Here is a 20,496-nt window from a genome sequence, read left to right as displayed (position 1 = left end):
GAGCTTTTGAATGTAAATAAACCAGACACAACAGCGTTTCCCCATCCTCATATACATTTCCTTTAAGTTGATTTTCTTGCTGGATAAGTTGGATAAGTCTGCTTACCCCTATAAATGCAAATGATTGATGAATTCTACACATTTACTGTAAAAGTTCATTAGTTGAAGAGGAAGAAGAATCTTATTTAAACTATTTACATATTACAAAACCATTTCTAGAAATGTTGACACTTACATAAAATAATTTACATAAGAACATTTATGTAACTTACAAATATACAAGGAAAATATTTCTAATGATTTTGTTGACCAACATTTTTTTGTAAATACAATTCAATATGTTTTGGCAAAATATGAGAGAACTTTTTGTTTCTTTGGGTTTTTTTTTTTTTTGTATAATATTCAAATAATGCAAGCAAAAATGTGACAAGGCTCACCATTCAGTTTGCAAAGAACTATTGTATGTAATATTGTGAACATTTTCATAAAATCCTGAAAAATACTTTCTGTCTATGTAGAGCAAAGCCTGAGACTACTTTTGAATGACCTTCAAGGCATCAGACAGTCCTGCATAAAAAAACTGCTATGCTACTGTGATCTGTATAGTCCCAAGGAATTGGGAGTGTTTTGGAACACTGTTGTTACTCAACACAGCCCACAACTGCCTTACAAAATATAACTTCAAACACTATTATGCAATGCGAAAGCTTACATAAAATCTATGCCACAATATTCCCAGGCCAAGGTCATCTTAGATAACTCTATTAACAACAAAAAAGTACTGAGATCAGATGAGTCCATGTTTGAGTTTTTTTTTTTTTTTAGTAAAATGTATTTTAGTAAAAATGTAAAAACAACTTCTCTGTGCCAAAGAGGAAAGGGAACATTCAAGCTGTTGTCAGCAAAAGGTGCCAAATCTAACAACTATCATGATATGAGGGTGTATCCATGTCTACAGCATGGTAGACTTATTAATGAAAAGTGAAAAATGTGGCAGGGAATATTGGGATTTTGGAGAGAAATATGCTGCAATAAAGGGGATGTCTTTTCCTGGGAAGTCCATAGTTATTTCATAAAGATAAGGCCAAGCCTCATTCTACATGTGCTAACAGCGTGGCTTTGTTGACACAGAGTGTTTGTACTTGACTGGCCTACTTGCAATTCAGATCCAATGGTGCATCATGAAGAGAAATGTCACACAAGAGCAATGTTTGACCATTAAGCAGTTGAAGTATTGAATGGAAATTGAAGCAAGAATGGAAAAATGTACACTTGCTATACTTACAATCAGTTTCCTCTGGTCCCAAATGTTTAAAGACCATACTTAAAGGAAAGATGATATAACATTGTGGTAAACATGCCTTAAAACGTCACACTTTTGCCCATTTTTGTGCCTTTCCTTGTCCGTCCTTGTTTTGTTCTTGTCCTCTACCTTGTCTCCACCTTTGTCCTGCCTTGTCAAAAGTCTTCCCACCTGTGGTCCTGCCCTCTCTGTATGTTTCCCAGATGTACCTTCTCTTTGGTCCTGTGTTTATATATCCCCCTTCAGTGTCTGTTTGTCTGGTCTAGTATGTGTGTGAGAGTTTGCTTCTCCCATACCATTTCACGATTGTTCTCTCTTTGTTATTTGTCTAGTTCTTTGACATTTATTATAGTTTGTGTTTTCCATGTCCAGCTTGTTTATTTTTTATTATTGTTTATTCGAATCCGTTGAGACCGAGTAGACGACACGGACCGAAGCGGGGCGGACAAGGATGTTCTATCTCTAGGTCGGGCTGAGATGGATCATGACACTCAACAGCGCTGCAGGGGGCAGCGTTAAAACCTCCAAAACAGAGCAGCCCGCTCTGCTGTAGATAACCAAATGCCTCGTCATCTAATTAGTGACCTGCATGAATGGATTAACGAGATTCCCACTTTCCCTACCTACTATCTAGCGAAACCACAGCCAAGGGAACGGGCTTGGCAGAATCAGCGGGGAAAGAAGACCCTGTTGAGCTTGACTCTAGTCTGTCACTGAGAGGCTACATAGGGGGTGTAGAATAAGTGGGAGGCCCGCCGAAGGCCAGCACCGGGGCGGGCTGTCCGTGAAATACCACTACTCTTACTGTTATCTCTCTTACCCGGTGAAGGTGTCGGTGGGAACCCTTTCCTTGCTGGGGGTTCCTTGTTCGAAGGTGCTAAGCCCTGGGTGGGTCGCTTGGCAGTGAGTCCAGGTACACTCATTTTGCGGGCTTCCCTGCCCGGGCCGTGAATACGGACCGTGAAAGCGGGGCCTAACGATCCTTCCGTCTGCTTTTTGGGTTTTAAGCGGGAGGTGTCAGAAAAGTTACCACAGGGATAACTGGCTTGTGGCGGCCAAGCGTTCATAGCGACGTCGCCGTTTGATCCTTCGATGTCGGCTCTTCCAATCATTGCGAAGCAGAATTCGCAAAGCGTTGGATTGTTCACCCACTAACAGGGAACGTGAGCTGGGTTAAGACCGTCGTGAGACAGGTTAATTTTACCCTACTGATGTTGACCATTGCTCCGATAGTAATCCAGCCCAGTACGAGAGGAACCGCAGGTTCGGATACATGGTACTCGCGCTTGGCTGTGCAGCCACTGGTGCAAGGCTATCATCCGAGGGCTTACGACTGAACGCCTCTAAGTCGGAATCCCGCCTAGAAGGAGCGATACATCCGCGCCCAGCATCGGTGAGCTTGGTCTTGGATAGCCGCGGTGGGAGGCGGTTTCCTCCCCACCGCCGGTGACGAGAGCCGCATGACACTGGAACTGGACCGGGGCTAATGAACGCCTCGGTCCACCTCCCTCCTGAAAGCAAATGTCTCTTGATCCGGGTGTGAAATGACTCGTAAACGACCTGATTCGGAGTGCGGGTGTCATAAGTGGCAGAGCGGGTGAATAAACTGCGATCCATTGAAAGTCATCCCATCCACTCAAACATTTGTCGGGGGAAGGCGAATGCCTAACACCCCCCCGGCCCTCCGGAGCAGTCCAGGTCTCGCAGTGGGTGAAATTGGACTTGGTGCAATTTTTGAACCTCTGGTTCTCGGGGGCGCGGGCCCCAGAGACTCCGTACACCGGTTAGAGGGAGCCGGTGGCGGGCATAGGGAGGCAGGTTGCTCCCTTGAAAAGTCCTGGATGTCATGACTTAGTGCAATTTCTGAACCTCTGGTTTTCTGGGACGCGGGCCCCGGAGACTCCGTACACCGGTTAGAGGGAGCCTGTGGTGGGCATAGGGAGGCAGGTTGCTCCCTTAAAAAGTCCTGGATGTACCTCGCAGGTCTCGCAGTGGGCAGAATGAGACTTAAAGGAATATTGACGGAGCCAAGAAGGGCCTCCCCTGGAGGTCCCATGGCCGAGAAAAGTGCTCCGAGCCCGGGGCTATAGAGAACCGTAATTCACGCGGTCTAAAACTTCAGGTATCGCAGTGGGCGGAATGAGACTTAAAGGAATGTTGACGGAGCCAAGAAGGGCCTCCCCTGGAGGTCCCATGGCCGAGAAAAGTGCTCCGAGCCCGGGGCGATAGAGAACCGTAATTCACGCGGTTTAAAAACTCAGGTATCGCAGTGGGCGGAATGAGACTTAAAGGAATGATGACGGAGCCAAGAAGGGCCTCCCCTGGAGGTCCCATGGCCGAGAAAAGTGCTCCGAGCCCGGGGCTATAGAGAACCGTAATTCACGCGGTCTAAAACTTCAGGTATCGCAGTGGGCGGAATCAGACTTAAAGGAATGTTGACGGAGCCAAGAAGGGCCTCCCCTGGAGGTCCCATGGCCGAGAAAAGTGCTCCGAGCCAGGGGCAATAGAGAACCGTAATTCACGCGGTTTAAAAACTCAGGTATCGCAGTGGGCAGAATGAGACTTAAAGGAATGATGACGGAGCCAAGAGGGGCCCCCCCTGGAGGTCCCATGACCGAGAAAAGTGCTCCGAGCCCGGGGTGATAGAGAACCGTAATTCACGCGGTTTAAAACTTCAGGTCCAGGAGCGGGGCGATGGTATGAGTGAGGCCGAGTTGGGTGAGCAGGGGTCGGGCATGGGTGTGGGCGGAGATGGGGGTCTTATCCCCGGAGGTTAGGACCGGGGCGATGGTGTGAGTGAGGCCGAGTTGAGGGACCATGGCTCGGGCATGGGTGTGGGCGGAGATGGGGGTCTTATCCCCGGAGGTAAGGACCGTGGGGGCGAGCCTGAGATTGTCCACCCCGGGAATAGTGAACTAAATTCGGCAAGGCGTTGTTAAAAAGGGGGGTCAATTCCTTTTTTTATTCAATAGAAAGGCACAAAGGGTCTCAGATGTGAAAATTCAATTCAGCCGTCATTTTTTGACCAAGTGCTAACCCTAGCCAGGAATCCCAGTGGGACGTTTTAAAGTGGGACTTAGAAAAATTTTTGACCCTCTTCGCCCGAGTAGCAAGCCCGAAAAGGAGCACCTTGGAGAGGCAAAATTTCAGAGGGCAGGGGCGTTTCCAAATTGGTGCCGTCAGGACATTAGGGTTACTTTAGAAACGATGAAAATTTAGAAACGATGAAAGTACACCCTATGTAACTATGACAAGCCCAAGGCTCTGGTTCATCTCTGGGCATGAATATAGTGAGTTTTACGCCTAATCTCACTGGAAGTGACCCGAAACCGTTCAAAACCTAAGTCGAGACATCCGTAGACCCCGGCGATGCGAATTTCAAGCCCGAGGAGTGACTCACCTCTGGGCTAAGGGTGGTGGTAAGCCCGCCCCCCCCCTTCTGGAGGTCTAAAATGACTTCCATGGACCCCGGTGATGCGAATTTCAAGCCCGAGGAGTGACTTACCTCTGGGCTAAGGGTGGTGGTAAGCCCGGCCCCCCCTCTGGAGGTTTTCAAAACCTAAGTCGAGACTTCCATGGACCCCGGTGATGCGAATTTCAAGCCCGAGGAGTGACTTACCTCTGGGCTAAGGGTGGTGGTAAGCCCGGCCCCCCCTCTGGAGGTTTTCAAAACCTAAGTCGAGACATCCGTAGACCCCGGCGATGCGAATTTCATGCCCGAGGAGTGACTTGCCTCTGGGCTAAGGGTGGTGGTAAGCCCGGCCCCCCCTTCTGGAGGTCTAAAATGACTTCCATGGACCCCGGTGATGCGAATTTCATGCCCGAGGAGTGGCACACCTCTGGGCTAAGGGGATGGTTTGGGTTGCCTCCCCCTCTGGAGGTCTAAAATGACTTCCGTAGACCCCGGCGATGCGAATTTCATGCCCGAGGAGTGACGCCCTCTGGGCTAAGGGTGGTGGTAAGCTCGGCCCCCCCTTCTGGAGGTCTAAAATGACTTCCATGGACCCCGGTGATGCGAATTTCATGCTCGAGGAGTGACGCCCTCTGGGCTAAGGGTGGTGGTAAGCGCGGCCCCCCCTCTGGAAGTGTTCAAAACCAAAGTCGAGACATCTGTAGACCCTGGTGATGTGAATTTCATGCCCAAGGAGTGACGCCCTCTGGGCTAAGGATGGTGGTAAGCGCAGCCCCCCCTCTGGAAGTGTTCAAAACCTAAGTCGAGACATCCGTAGACCCCGGTGATGCAAATTTCATTCCTGAGGAGTGGCACACCTCTGGGCTAAGGGGATGGTTTGGGTTGCCTCCCCCTCTGGAGGTCTAAAATGACTCCCATGGACCCCGGTGATGCGAATTTCAAGCCCGAGGAGTAGCACACCTCTGGGCTAAGGGGATGGTTTGGGTTGCCTCCCCCTCTGGAGGTCTAAAATGACTTCCATTGACCCCGGTGATGCGTATTTCAAGCCTGAGGAGTGGCACACCTCTGGGCTAGGGTGGTGGTAAGTCCGCCCCAGACCCCCCCCCCCCCACCCTCTGGAAATGTTCAAAACCTAAGTCGAGACATCCGTAGACCCCGGTGATGCGAATTTCATGCCCGAGGAGTGACGCCCTCTGGGCTAAGGGTGGTGGTAAGCCCGGCCCCCCCTCTGGAGGTTTTCAAAACCTAAGTCGAGACATCCGTAGACCCCGGTGATGCGAATTTCAAGCCCGAGGAGTGGCACACCTCTGGGCTAGGGTGGTGGTAAGACCGGCCCCACTCTCTGGATGTGTTCAAAACCTAAGTCGAGACATCTGTAGACCCCCGGTGATGCGAAGTGACATGCCCGAGGACTGGCACCCCTCTGGGCTAGGGTGGGGATAAGACATGCCCCCACCCTCTGGAGGTTTTCAAAACCTAAGTCGAGACATCCGTAGACCCCGGTGATGCGAATTTCATGCCCGAAGAGTGGTGCCTTCTGGGCTAGGGTGGTGGTAAGACCGGCCCCCACCCTCTGGATGTGTTCAAAACCTAAGTCGAGACATCCGTAGACCCCGGTGATGCGTATTTCATGCCCGAGGATTGGCACACCTCTGGGCTAAGGGGATGGTTTGGGTTGCCTCCACTCTGGAGGTCTAAAATGACTTCCATGGACCCCGGTGTTGCGAATTTCAAGCCCGAGGAGTGGCACACCTCTGGGCTAAGGGGATGGTTTGGGTTGCCTCCCCTCTGGAGGTCTAAAATGACTTCCATGGACCCCGGTGTTGCGAATTTAAAGCCCAAGGAGTGGCACACCTCTGGGCTAAGGAGATGGTTTGGGTTGCCTCCCCTCTGGAGGTCTAAAATGACTTCAATGGACCCCGGTGTTGCGAATTTAAAGCCTGAGGAGTGGCACACCTCTGGGCTAAGGGGATGGTTTGGGTTGCCTCCCCTCTGGAGGTCTAAAATGACTTCCATGGACCCCGGTGTTGCGAATTTAAAGCCCAAGGAGTGGCACACCTCTGGGCTAAGGAGATGGTTTGGGTTGCCTCCCCTCTGGAGGTCTAAAATGACTTCAATGGACCCCGGTGTTGCGAATTTAAAGCCTGAGGAGTGGCACACCTCTGGGCTAAGGGGATGGTTTGGGTTGCCTCCCCTCTGGAGGTCTAAAATGACTTCCATGGACCCCGGTGATGCGAAAACACAAGCCCGAGGAGTGACACCCTCTGGACTTAAGGTGGAGGTAAGCCCGGCCTCCCCTCTTTATTAAAAAAAAAAAACCTCTAAGTCCCAACGGCAAATGCCAAAGCTTTAACACTGGTAGAACTGACTTGACTATCTGCCCTTAGCCCCCAATGGTTCGGTCTCTATATACCTGGAGAGGTGGCTGTTCTCTGGGGCCAAAAAAGCCGAATGGTCTCCTACTTCAATTCGACGGGTGCCTAAAGGTAGTTTACCCACCCCTGGGGACTGCCTAAGGTAGATAGGTCTCCGACCACTGCCCACTTGCGGGGTGGTGGAACGGGCCGCCCGCCGGCAAAGTTAACCTTTAACCACTGATCGTTACAGCCTTAATTCGGACAAGGTCGGTCGGACCTCGTAAAGTCTCTCTCTGGGAGCATCACCCAATCTACACCACTCCCCCCCACCCCCCCACCCCCTCTGTCCGCAATCGAAGCAAGTACCACACGGGAACACTTTGGTTGTAGATTAAGAAATAAATTTTATTTATTTCGCACAAAACATAAGCCCAATGGGGGTGCAGAAACACGGAGTGAATCCCGGCTGGGTTGCGCTTTGAAGAGGTCCGGTTCAGGGCGCTTCGAGGGCGGAAAGACGGTTCTCACAAGCCCTGCATCACATCGGCCGCAGAGAGGCCGGCTCGGTAGAAGGCCCAGGCGATGTTGGAATGACACATGCTGGTAGTCTCTCGATCGTCGACCGGCAGGTTCGAAATCTGGAACAGAGACGAGGTGTCAGAAAAGTAGGAAGGCCGGGCCAGGTCAAGAGCCACATAAGTGCAACACTCACCTGATTCGAAACAGCCGTGCGGATGAGGTTGAAGGCCACCGCGCCTCCAAGGCCTGCATCTTGCCACACGAGCCGAAGAAGGTTGTTTGCACTATGCAGCTAGTCCCCCCCCCCCCCCGGTCCAAGAACATGAACCCGTCCTGGGTCCCGTGTAAGTCGGTGAGAGCAGTCAACCAAGAGAGCTCGGTGGCGGACAACCCGATCGGAGCATCACCGAACGAGGCACTGGTCTTATGGTTGCGGACGTAGATCACAAAGCCGGCATCATCTGTGGCGCTGGCTTGCCTTGCTCCTGCACGGTTATGTTGCGAAATACCACCGACTGATGTCCTGTCCCCCGCCCGGGCCTCTTTGATCAGCTGAGGGATTCGGGTCTTAGCGTGGCTTAGAAAGACCCTGAAATCCGACGGAGGTGGCAAGCGACTTAACTTGGCCCGCTTTATGCGTTGAATGTGGCCCAGAATCGTGCGAGCAAGGTCCCTATTTGCCTTGGCGAAGGTCAAATGAATCCTCTGGAGCTCTTCGGGGCTGAGCCCAGAGACCTCCGGGCTGAAGGCGCCCACATGCGAGATGAATGACTTGGCGCTGTGGAGATAGCACTTGACGGTGGTCGATGTGTATCCCAGCTTCTGCAGGCTCTGGACCCAAGTCGAGACTCTGGAGTGATGGACGAATGACAGGTCTGTGAATTCGCAGCCGGCCGGGGCACAGTGAAGCAGGAATCGGATAACTTGGCCCCGTCGCTGGCAAGAGTTTTTGACGTCTGTCGGGGATGCGTCTGCCCTGAGGTAGAAGTCCTGGAACTCGTCTACCAAACGGCTGGCGTAGGTGTCCCAAAACCGATGCGGGACTACGAGCTGCTTCCCCCGGGAGGTTCGCTGTGCAAGCTCGGTCTCCAAATCTGTGCCCGAGGTGAATTCGGCAAGGGAAGGCTCGCTCGGTTGGTAGTCGCTGTCGACCAGCTCCGGCGTGGCTTGGCCCGTTATGGCTGGGCCCGGCGAGGCAGGGTCCGGCGATGTAGGTTCCGGTGAGGCAGGGTCCGGGGAACAGGATCCCGAGGGCGGTGGAGAGTTCAACGGCTTAGCCTCTTGATGGCGACGCAGAAGGTGGATGGTGCGAAGGCGTCGAGCGGCAGAAAGTGCGATCCGAAGAGCAAGGCCATTGAGGGAATGCACCGAGCCCAGGTGATCAGCCGGTGAAGAGAGAGACGGCAAGCCGCAGAGAGGGCAGTCGAGCTGTGACGAATTCTCCCCGCTTCGGTCCAGTTCTCGGAGGAAGGCAATGTCGGCAGGTTCAAGGCGGTGGAAGATGGTGCAATGGAAAGTCAGCTCCGTAATGACTTGTTCGTAGAGCGGGCAGGAATCCGGCGTGCTTGGGTCCGGCGTGCTTGGGTCCAGTGTGCTTGGGTCTGGCGTGGCTGGGCCCGGCGTGCTTGGGTCTGGCGTGCTTGGGTCTGGTGGCGAGGCTGAATTCGGGGAACAGGATCCCGAGGGCGGTGGAGAGTTCAACAGCTTAGCCTCTTGATGGCGACGCAGAAGGTGGATGGTGCGAAGGCGTTGAACGGCAGAAAGAGCGATCCGAAGGGCAAGGCCTTTGAGGGAATGCGCCGAGCCCAGGTGATCAGCCGGCGAAGAAAGAGACGGCAAGCCGCAGAGAGGGCAGTCGAGCTGTGATGAATTCTCCCCGCTTCGGTCCAGTTCTCGGAGGAAGGCTACGTCGTCCGGTCCGAGTTGATGGAAGACGGCAAGGTGAAAAGTCAGATCCGTGGCAATGGCTTGTTCGCAAAGCAGGCAGCTATCCATCGTGACAGAATGACGGTTCTTGGGAGAAGTCGACCCCCTTATATACCCCGGTTCGTCCATAATAAAAATAAAGGTACTATTGAGGACATTGTTTTTTTGTGTTTTTTTTTATCACAAAAGACACTGTAACGTAGTTACAGCTCTTTTATTGCAGATAATGCACTTCTACTGCTCTATACTGAAGAGCTTTATACTGCTCAAGCACATACTTGCAATTGAGCATAGAGGTCTTAAGGTCATAAACAACTGCTCCATGCGGGACTACGAGCTGCTTCCCCCGGGAGGTTCGCTGTGCAAGCTCGGTCTCCAAATCTGTGCCCGAGGTGAATTCGGCAAGGGAAGGCTCGCTCGGTTGGTAGTCGCTGTCGACCGGCTCCGGCGTGGCTTGGCCCGTTGTGGCTGGGCCCGGCGAGGCAGGGTCCGGCGATGTAGGTTCCGGTGAGGCAGGGTCCGGGGAACAGGATCCCGAGGGCGGTGGAGAGTTCAACGGCTTAGCCTCTTGATGGCGACGCAGAAGGTGGATGGTGCGAAGGTGTCGAGCGGCAGAAAGTGCGATCCGAAGAGCAAGGCCATTGAGGGAATGCACCGAGCCCAGGTGATCAGCCGGTGAAGAGAGAGACGGCAAGCCGCAGAGAGGGCAGTCGAGCTGTGACGAATTCTCCCCGCTTCGGTCCAGTTCTCGGAGGAAGGCAATGTCGGCAGGTTCAAGGCGGTGGAAGATGGTGCAATGGAAAGTCAGCTCGGTAATGACTTGTTCGTAGAGCGGGCAGGAATCCGACGTGCTTGGGTCCGGCGTGCTTGGGTCCAGTGTGCTTGGGTCTGGCGTGGCTGGGCCCGGCGTGCTTGGGTCTGGCGTGCTTGGGTCTGGCGGCGAGGCTGAATTTGGGGAACAGGATCCCGAGGGCGGTGGAGAGTTCAACAGCTTAGCCTCTTGATGGCGACGCAGAAGGTGGATGGTGCGAAGGCGTTGAATGGCAGAAAGAGCGATCCGAAGGGCAAGGCCTTTGAGGGAATGCGCCGAGCCCAGGTGATCAGCCGGCGAAGAAAGAGACGGCAAGCCGCAGAGAGGGCAGTCGAGCTGTGATGAATTCTCCCCGCTTCGGTCCAGTTCTCGGAGGAAGGCTACGTCGTCCGGTCCGAGTTGATGGAAGACGGCAAGGTGAAAAGTCAGATCCGTGGCAATGGCTTGTTCGCAAAGCGGGCAGCTATCCATCGTGACAGAATGACGGTTCTTGGGAGAAGTCGACCCCCTTATATACCCCGGTTCGTCCATAATAAAAATAAAGGTAGTATTGAGGACATTGTTTTTTTGTGTTTTTTTTTTTATCACAAAAGACACTGTAACGTAGTTACAGCTCTTTTATTGCAGATAATGCACTTCTACTGCTCTATACTGAAGAGCTTTATACTGCTCAAGCACATACTTGCAATTGAGCATAGAGGTCTTAAGGTCATAAACAACTGCTCCAAAGCATCCAGAGTCAACCTACAAAATGTTGTTTGATTGATGCCATAAAATAACCACTTTTGCTTCCATAAAGAACCTTAAGTTTGAGTGATGGATTTTTAAACAAACATGGTTCGTTATGTAACCAAAAGTGGTTTTTCTCATGTAATCCTTTTTAGCACCTTTAGTTTTATTTGTGTATATGAGTTTCTATTTGCTGTGCCATTTCTCCTACATTAGAATTTTAACCAACACATTTTCCAAATAGTGTCAATATTAATGAAGCACATAATTCTTTACTAGTAAAGGAAGGAAGGGAATTGTCACTGTACCAGCTCCTCCTCTAATGAGGTTCTCTCCCTTGATGATGGGGAAAGGATGTTAATTAATATCTAGATACTAATTAGTGTCATGACATCAGCCATCAAATACAGCAGTGTTCATTTTCACTGAACTTTGATTACATGTAAAATTTAACCTTTAGAACTCACATAGTATAATTCAATATTTAACTTTCCCACTTGTAGCTCATTAAAACAAGCAGAGAAAATATATCAAATGTGGAAACAGAAAATCTCCAATTGACATCACATTTGTGTTACAATTACAATTGATGTATATTCAAATTTAATTTAATGAAAAGATATCATTGTCCAAATAACATAAGTCTCGTTGCTTGAAACAAGAGGAGAGTCATTTTTACTATGTAATTGCATATTTAATATGTAGATAATTATATAATTATAAGCCACAAAACAACAATATAATAAGAATTCCCATGTACGTCTACTTATCTATACATTTATATAGGTATAAGTATAGTTATATATACTTTAGAAGTAGTCACTTCAACATCCATACACCAAATATTAATGTAATCATGCTTTTTAGATTCATTGACACTACCTGCTGCACCACTTTGCCATAACACCATAACATGCTAAAAACTAACCAAATTAATTGAATAACTATAAGTTCTAAATATTAATTATGTTCAGGTACAACTTAACTATACTTTCAAAAGTTAACTTAGTGTGTTTTGCATATTTACTTGCACAGCAGAGCTTAGCTATATATATATATATATATATATATATATATATATATAGCTAAGCTCTGCTGTCCAATACCATAAAAAAAACATTGAATGAGTTGTGTCCAAATATTTGAATGGTACTGTACCCTCCCTGAGTGGGAATATCCAAATAATTGTATATTATTTATATCACTGATCACCGCTGCAGGTCTGTGAGGAGTATGTGTGTGGTGTGTGTGTGTATATATACAGGGGCTGTACAATGAAACTGAAACACCTGGTTTTAGACAATAATTTATTAGTATGGTTTAGGGCCTCTTTTTGCGGCCAATACAGCGTCAATTCGTCTTAGGAATGTCATATATGTCCTGCGCAGTTGTCAGAGGGATTTTAAGCCATTCTTCTTGCAAGATAGTGGCCAGGTCACTACGTGATGCTGGTGGAGGAAAACTTTTCCTGACTCGCGCCTCCAAAACACCCCAAAGTGGCTCAATAATATTTAGATCTGGTGACTGTGCCATGGGAGATGTTCAACTTCACTTTCATGTTCATCAAAACAATCTTTCACCAGTCTTGCTGTGTGTATTGGTGCATTGTCATCCTGATACACGGAACCGCCTTCAGGATACAATGTTTGAACCATTGGATGCACATGGTCCTCCAGAATTTTTCGGTAGCTTCACTCTGGGCATGCAACTGTCTGGGTGGTACACCTCTCCACATGGTAAATGGTTGTGGGGAAAACAGTAAAGGTGGACTCATTAGAGAACAATACATGTTTCACATTGTCCACAGCCCAAGATTTGTGCTCCTTGCATCATTGAAACCGACGTTTGGCATTGGCATGAGTGACCAAAGGTTTGGCTATAGCAGCCCAGCCGTGTATATTGACCCTGTGGAGCTCCCGACGGACAGTTCTGGTGGAAACAGGAGAGTTGAGGTGCACATTTAATTCTGCCGTGATTTGGACAGCCGTGGTTTTATGTTTTTTGCATACAATCCAGGTTAGCACCCGAACATCCCTTTCAGACAGCTTCCTCTTGCGTCCACATTTAATCCTGTTTCGTCCTTCTTGGTGTATGCTGACATTACCCTGTATACCGTGGCTCTTGATACATCACAAAGAGTTGCTGTCTTGGTCACAGATGCGCCAGCAAGACATGCACCAACAATTTGTCCTCTTTTGAACTCTGGTATGTCACCCATAAAATTGTGTGCATTGCAATATTTTGAGCAGACCTGTGCTCTTACCCTGCTAATTGAACCTTCACACTCTGCTCTTACTGGTACAATGTGCAACCACCAGGCTGGTCCAATTTAGCCATGAATCCTCCCACACTACAATGACAGGTGTTTCAGTTTCATTGTCCAACCCCTGTATATATATAGATATAACGATCATGATATATATATATATTTCCAGTGACTATTAACTTGGTACTGTATCTTTATGATGCAACAGCTAGTGTTGCCATCACACAGCTCCAGGGTCCTGGGGTTGTGGGTTCAAGTCCCACTCCAGGTGACTGTCACTGAAGAGTTTGGTATGTTCTCTTCTGGGTTTCCTCCCATGGTCCAAAAATACATGTTTGGAGGTGAACTGGCGACTCAAAAATGTCCATAGATGTGAGTGTGTGTCGTGCTACAATGGACTGTCGCCCCCTCCAGGGTATGTTCCTGCCTTGCACACCGTGATTCCGTGTAGGCTCCAGACCGTGACCCTGAACTATATATCTATATATATGTACAGCACTACTTCTTTTAATACCATCAACTCCTGACCAGTCACTGTAGACCATTCACAGCATACAATCAGCTCCCACCAGGAGGCTAACTACTGGTACACACTCACTGCTCTGCAGGAACTGTCTGCCGCCCTCTCACAATCCACAGGTCACCTCAACATTCGCTGCCCAAAAATAACCGGATGCGGTGAGTCACGCAGGCGGCTACATGCTCGGCTCTGCTGTGTTCTACTGGTCTCTAATGGAGCCTGGTCTCGTTCGGCTCTCAGAGAACACGTTCATCTTTACTGTGTGACAGCAGAGATGCTTTTATTCACATAACATCTCCACCGAGAGACAGGTGGGAAAACTAATAAAAATCTGAAGCTTTTCTGAGTACAAATTCATCTTGGAGAAACAACCCAGTGATTATTTTCTCCCCTCTCTCTCGCTCTGTCACTTTTTAAAGAGAGGGATGAGATTGCTGCAGTGAGTAGATGGGCTGAATTGCATCGCTGTCCCCGTCAGCTCCAGCTTATTGAATTGATGTCGTACTTTTAAACTCCATTTGAAGTGCTTGGCAGGTTGGGGGGAGGGGGGTGGGGCATGCTGAGGCTTAGCGAGAGTAGAACCAATAATTCAGGTAGAGCCTGGAGCTCAGTGGCTGGCACTTGTCCAGGGCCCAGGGGAGGAGTCTGAGGCCCCCAGGTTTATTGTTGTACCCCTCTGTCCCAGCCTGAAAGTTATGTATATTGGTTTTAGCAAGTATGCAGTGCAGAAACCCAACTTTTTTTTCCATTATCGCTTTAGATCTGGCCTTTGAAACTCTTTAAAACTGCTTCTGTATGAAGTTCATAAAAAGTACTGCTGCTTTAACCTCGCCAGAAACTTCTTGCAGCTCGTCCTTGACTCATGAGGTCAGTGTGCCTCCGAGCAATGCCGAGAATTTCCTCTGCAGTTTCCGAGGCGAGGGGACTGTGAACGCTACTTAATAAGCAGTAGTGGATCGGGTGAAATTGTGCATTTAATTTGATTTGCAGGAATGTCTGAAATTGTGTGAGACGCTAGGACATAAGGTGGTCTGTTCAAGTGATCTAAACGATCAGATGGGGCTTTATTCCTGTTAAGCGGATGAGGTTAGCCGTCACTAATGTGGACATTAACAGAAATGGCGTATTAGCGTGCTTCAGTGCCTCTGCTAATTAGAGATGTTTTGAACATTCTGTCAGACAGAGTTTTGGTAAGACATGGCACAGTTCAAACATTCTGCAAACTACTAGCAGTTATGAAAAAGGGAACTTGACAATTTTCAATAGCTATCACAAAGACCTCAATTAAACTAAAGCCCTTCACTTCAGCCACACAGACACGACTCTTTTTACAATTATACATTTCATCCTCAATAAATATTTCACTCAAACTGAGATGGATAAAGGGCTAGAGGATTTTGTTAGCTGTCATAATGCCATGGTGCTACTTTCAGCATGGTGCCTGAGAGTCCATGGAGATAAGCACACATATGTATTTAGACAGCAACACTCCTCTCACTCTGTACTTATCTTAACATTCATTTCCAATACCTTTGAGTAGTGTATTAACAACATAGTGATGACTGAACAACAGCATGTGAACTAATAAATCATCAAGGGAGAGGTTTATGAACAATGTCCATACAGTAACAGAGTCACAGATCCGCCTTAATGACCATAAAGGCTAAAGATGTGGGCTTGGGACCCAAGGGTTGTCAGATCCCACACTTAACCTTTACTCCTGAGATGCCCTTGCCCAAGACACTCCCAACTCCTCCTGGGATGGCTGCCTGCCACACTCTTAAAACTAAAAGTGCTATAAAAGGTGCTTTAAGCAATGCCATAGAAGAACCCTTCTTTATGTTCCATAAAGAACCAGTTTTGCTAATAATCTTTAAATGGGTAAATAACCTTAAGATAATTTTTAAGCGTGCACTCTGCACACTGTGTGAGCTCACTGGCAGAGACGACAATAAAGGCATGTTTCATTACATTTTGTTTTCATTTTGTCAAAACATCTTTGAAATGCAAGTTTTACAGAAAATTACACAAATTACTCAAATCAAACCACTGCATCTAGCAAGGCATTTTCAGTATTCCGTTGTTGTCCAAAGGAAAACGTGTATCTTCATTTTTTGACGATTTTTAGTTAATAAAATAATTTAAAATCAACAGTTGTCCTTCAAACTGTGTAAAAATTGCATGATAAATTGACCAATAGAAATACTCCAAAATTACTTAGAATAAAATCTTTTTACTTTGACTTGCACTGAAATATATGAATTTTTTCCCTACTAAAACCTACTATTTTGGATATGTGTGTTTTTCACAGTGACAATTTATTGTGCCTGTGATTTATTCATTTTTATCCTATTCTGTTTTTTAATTTACATGATATTTTCCTTTGGGGACTGGTGTGAAAATCCACAAGATCAAAAAGTTCCAAAGATGTGTTTATTTATTTGCACTGCTTCTCATGATTTCAAAATAATCCCAACACATTTATTGATGTTGAGGTCCAATTCCTGGGCGAGCAAATGTTTTTTTTTTTTTGGTAGCACTTTAAAAGAATACTACACTTATAAAGGTTTATAAATGGTTTGTAAACCTGTTTATTACATGGTTATTACTTAGATTGTGAAAACTTTAAACATCATTAATAAACACATGTAACACAGAGATAGGAAATGCAAAAATGACCTTTTTTTTGTCTAATAGAGAAAGTGTTACAGAACTTACTGAAAATATCAAGGGGAAGCATAACTAAGACCTGAGAATGTGGATTTAGTCATTTCACATGTTAAGTTAAACACCACATTATCAGTGATGTATAAAAAGACACTCATTAAATTCATTAAATGTTTAACCTTTTAAAGATAAATATGCTGAAGCTGACAGGCTTCATTCTGACTGATCAAGAAGACAAAGTAAGGTCAATATTTGTCAGGATCTGAGATTTAAAAGTGTAGACAACAGGTCACTGTTGCCCTTTCTATGTTAGAACTGATAATTAATTGACTATTAATGTATAGACAACATAACTATTAATAAACAGATTTTACAACATTTATAAACCTTATAAAAGTGTAGTCATTCTAAAGTGGTACCTTTTTTGTCTTTTCCTTTTCTCATTAACAGCTTCTTGATACATGCTGTTTTAGTGGGGTTTTTGTTTGTTTTCACATCTGAAACAGATCTGGAGCCTAATTTTTGTCCTCTGTCTAAAGGAAGAAAACTTTAAGGTCTCACATCTTTCACATTTTTGAGAGTTCCATTTTCTCAATTTACTTTTTTATAATTTCTTGAATATCTTGACATTTAGGAAGCTCCTGCATTTGCATCCATTTTCATTTGACTTTTCAAGTGGACTAAGCAAGTGAACTATCTTATCCCATCAGGAATATCTTCTAAAGAGCATATAACATACCTTATGGCAGTTTTTATAGATAGATAGATAGATAGATAGATAGATAGATAGATAGATAGATAGATAGATAGATGCCTCTGAGTTTTATACAGTACTATAAATAAAGAAATGACAATAGCATTATTAAAATGAGTCTTTCATACACCAACCCATACACAGACACCATACACAATGACCATTGGGAAGTCCCAAACAAGAGCCAATTAGCGTGGTTACACACTGACATCTTGTGGAGATAAGTGTGGTGGTCACTGTTTTGTAACATTTCCAGGAAAATGATACTAATACTGGTAAATGCTGATGAGAGTTGCACAAAAAAATTAATATTTCGCAATTTGTGTTCACTTCCCTCGTTACTCTAGTTACAGTTTCTGTGGGTAGTGTCTGCAACAGTACTGAAGCCCCCAGGAGCTGCTGCTGTATCCAGTTTGTAGAAATCAGTGTGTGCAGGAGGAGCCCACCACAGGTCTGGCCTTCTCCAGCCTCTGCCACAGCTTTAAAAGCAGAAAATCTCAAATTGCAACAGATTATATGTGCCACGAGCAGGAGCAGAAGCTCAAGCTCTTCTGCTTCGAAGATAAACAGCCCATCTGCGTGGTCTGCTACACCTCTAAGAAACATGAAAATCACTAATGTTCTCCTATTGTGGAAGCAGTGGAGGAGCTGAAGGTGAGGCGGGGTCTTTGAAATTGGACTTCTCTGCTGCTGAACACTGATCAGTTTGATCTTAGGCTTTCTGAAAATAATTCTCAAAGGATCTCCCTTTTCAATTCTAGGAGACTCTCAAGGTAAGGATGGAGCCTCTGAAGTTAACCCTCTGCGATGGGAGTAAAGTGCAGGATGGCTATAAAAAACAGGTTGATCCAATTATGGTGAGTCTTGCCTCATGTCTCAAATTCCACCCTTCCTCTACACTGTCAGAAAAACAACAACAGGTACATCATTGTTTGCTAAATGTACAAACAGTGTTGTACCTTTAAAAATACAGCAATGGTTTATTATTACAAAAGTCCAGTTTTGTTTGGCTAAAGGTACATTATATTCTTTTCTCCAGAAGTAGAGGGGAATTTTCGTAATCTTTAATTATAGAATGGGTTAAAAAGAAATTAAACATCCATGGGTGTCCTCCAGGTGCTCTGGTTTCCTCCCACAGTCCAAAAACACGTTTGTATGTGGATTGGCCACTCAAAATGTCAATAGGTGTGAATGAGTGTGTGGTGCTCTGTGATGGATGGGTGCCCCGTACAGTGTGTGGGCCCTTGCGCCCAGTAATTCCAGGTAAGCTCCTGAAGCCTGGATAAGTGAGGCATATTACATCAACAATACATAAACATCTACAATTAATATAGAATTTGGTACAATTATTTTTCCCTAACTAAAGTATTGAGTATGTACCCTTGAGGGTTCCATCACAGTGAAAGTTTTTTCTTAAATCATAATTTCCAACTCAAGTAAAATGTATTCTTAATGACTTTATGTACTTTTACACAAAAGCTTTATAGTAGTTTTGTTTCTAACCCAAATAGAGTGTCATTGGCAAGAAAGAAAAAAACTTGAAAGGAACCTTTGGGAGGAACCAAGACTCAAAGAGGGAACTCATCCTCCCCTGGTAAACATTGAACTGAGGCTGAAAATATTAGGTGTACACATAAGTTTTAAAGTTTTTTCCATCTGTATTATATAACTAATTCACAATTTGAACATTCTCCTGCTCTTCTGTCATTTGGTGGTAACTGTTGTGCAGAATCAAAAATGACAATTCAATTCATTTTATTCAACAAAATCTAACCTAAAGTTTAATTAGCTTGAAAATGGCAAGCGATAATAATTCATTCATCACTGCATTCATTATGAGTTCTATGAAGGAACAAAGAGCTACAAAAGCATATGTATGAATTTGTTCTGTCCTTGGGGATATTATCGTATACAGAAATACATGTGAATTTTGGTTTAGATGATTTAAACATGGTGATTTAAATGTTAGTAATCATCAAAAAAGCCAATTACCATTAAATGACAAAAGAGGAAGATAATGTTTCAATGTTGTATTACAATTATTCATTACACAAAAGCATTTTAAAACTTGTACACATGATACAAGAGAGTATGCCCTAAATAATATTAATAACTTTAGAGAGTTGGTGATAGTCTTCCTAAGTTTGTACTTGGTGTAGAGGCCAATGGGAAAGTCAGTCAAGAGAAATGATATTCTAATTATCTTTCCAAATACAGGATCAAACACAGCATGTGGAAGATCAGATCAAAACAGAATTTGAGAAACTACATCCGTTTCTCACCGAAGAAAAGGCCATGATTGCTGCTTTGAAGAAAAGAGAACATGTAAAAATGGGAAAATACAAGCCAGGATTAATAAGCTGTCCAAGGACATGGCAGTTCTCTCAGAAACCAAAGCATCTGTCTGGTGGGAAATGGAAAAGGACAACATTGCATTCCTGGAGGTATGCCACAGTCAGAGTACACAGAATACAAATGAATGTCATTGAAATACATTCATAGATTTGTGAAAGCAGAACTTACATCATTGCATAAAGCCATAGTGTCTGATTTGTTCAAGCCATAGTAGTTTTAGCACGTAGCACAGACCAAGTCACTGGACTTGGTCAAGGGCGGTCACAATTAAAAATCATTAGTTCCTCATCGTGCATAGTGTTGATTAGCCACATCATTTCACCCTGAGTACCCAGCCCTGCCTCCACTTATTATTTTAATTTCGTATATATTAAATTAAATCAAATATGTCTGATTGTAATCCCCAAACAGCCAAACTAATTAATCACTCTCTCTAATCTTCACTCACTAAGCTGTGGCTGAATACAAATTCCGAACTGGGATACAATCTCATTGCAGCACAATAAATCAGACAAAAATGACACCAGCAGGTCAGGGAATCATTAGATCCTGCTCTGGAATTTGCATTCTGGAAGCGAAAATGAAGTGCTGATAAGAAGCCAATAACAAAGCCACAACTTTAATTCTCACTGGCTAGCCCAGTTTTTTTTTTTTTTTACTAAAAAAAACGTACAGCTGCGGAATGACTTTTAGGCTTCATGTATAATCACATAACAAGCAGCAGACAAGAGCTGTGACCCAATTGTCCATTGTCACTGTCCATTCTCTGAGTTCCACTGATCACACAGTAGCAATTGTTGTTTTATAATTGCATACCATAGTTCTTTAGTTTCTCTGTATACTTTATTCCCCCATTTCACCCTGTTACTCAATGGTC

At 45.8% G+C, this 20,496-nt stretch overlaps 1 pseudogene; it reads left to right on the top strand.

The window, feature by feature from the left end:
* The first annotated feature begins 14,705 nt into the window (after positions 1–14,705).
* LOC136695035 (zinc-binding protein A33-like) overlaps positions 14,706–20,496 on the top strand; it is a 52,742-nt pseudogene continuing 46,951 nt past the window's right edge.

The sequence above is a fragment of the Hoplias malabaricus genome, chromosome 4 (genome assembly GCF_029633855.1).
Source record: "Hoplias malabaricus isolate fHopMal1 chromosome 4, fHopMal1.hap1, whole genome shotgun sequence".
In the NCBI taxonomy this organism is placed as follows: Eukaryota; Metazoa; Chordata; class Actinopteri; order Characiformes; family Erythrinidae; genus Hoplias; species Hoplias malabaricus.
This window is presented reverse-complemented; position numbering and strand designations above follow the sequence as displayed.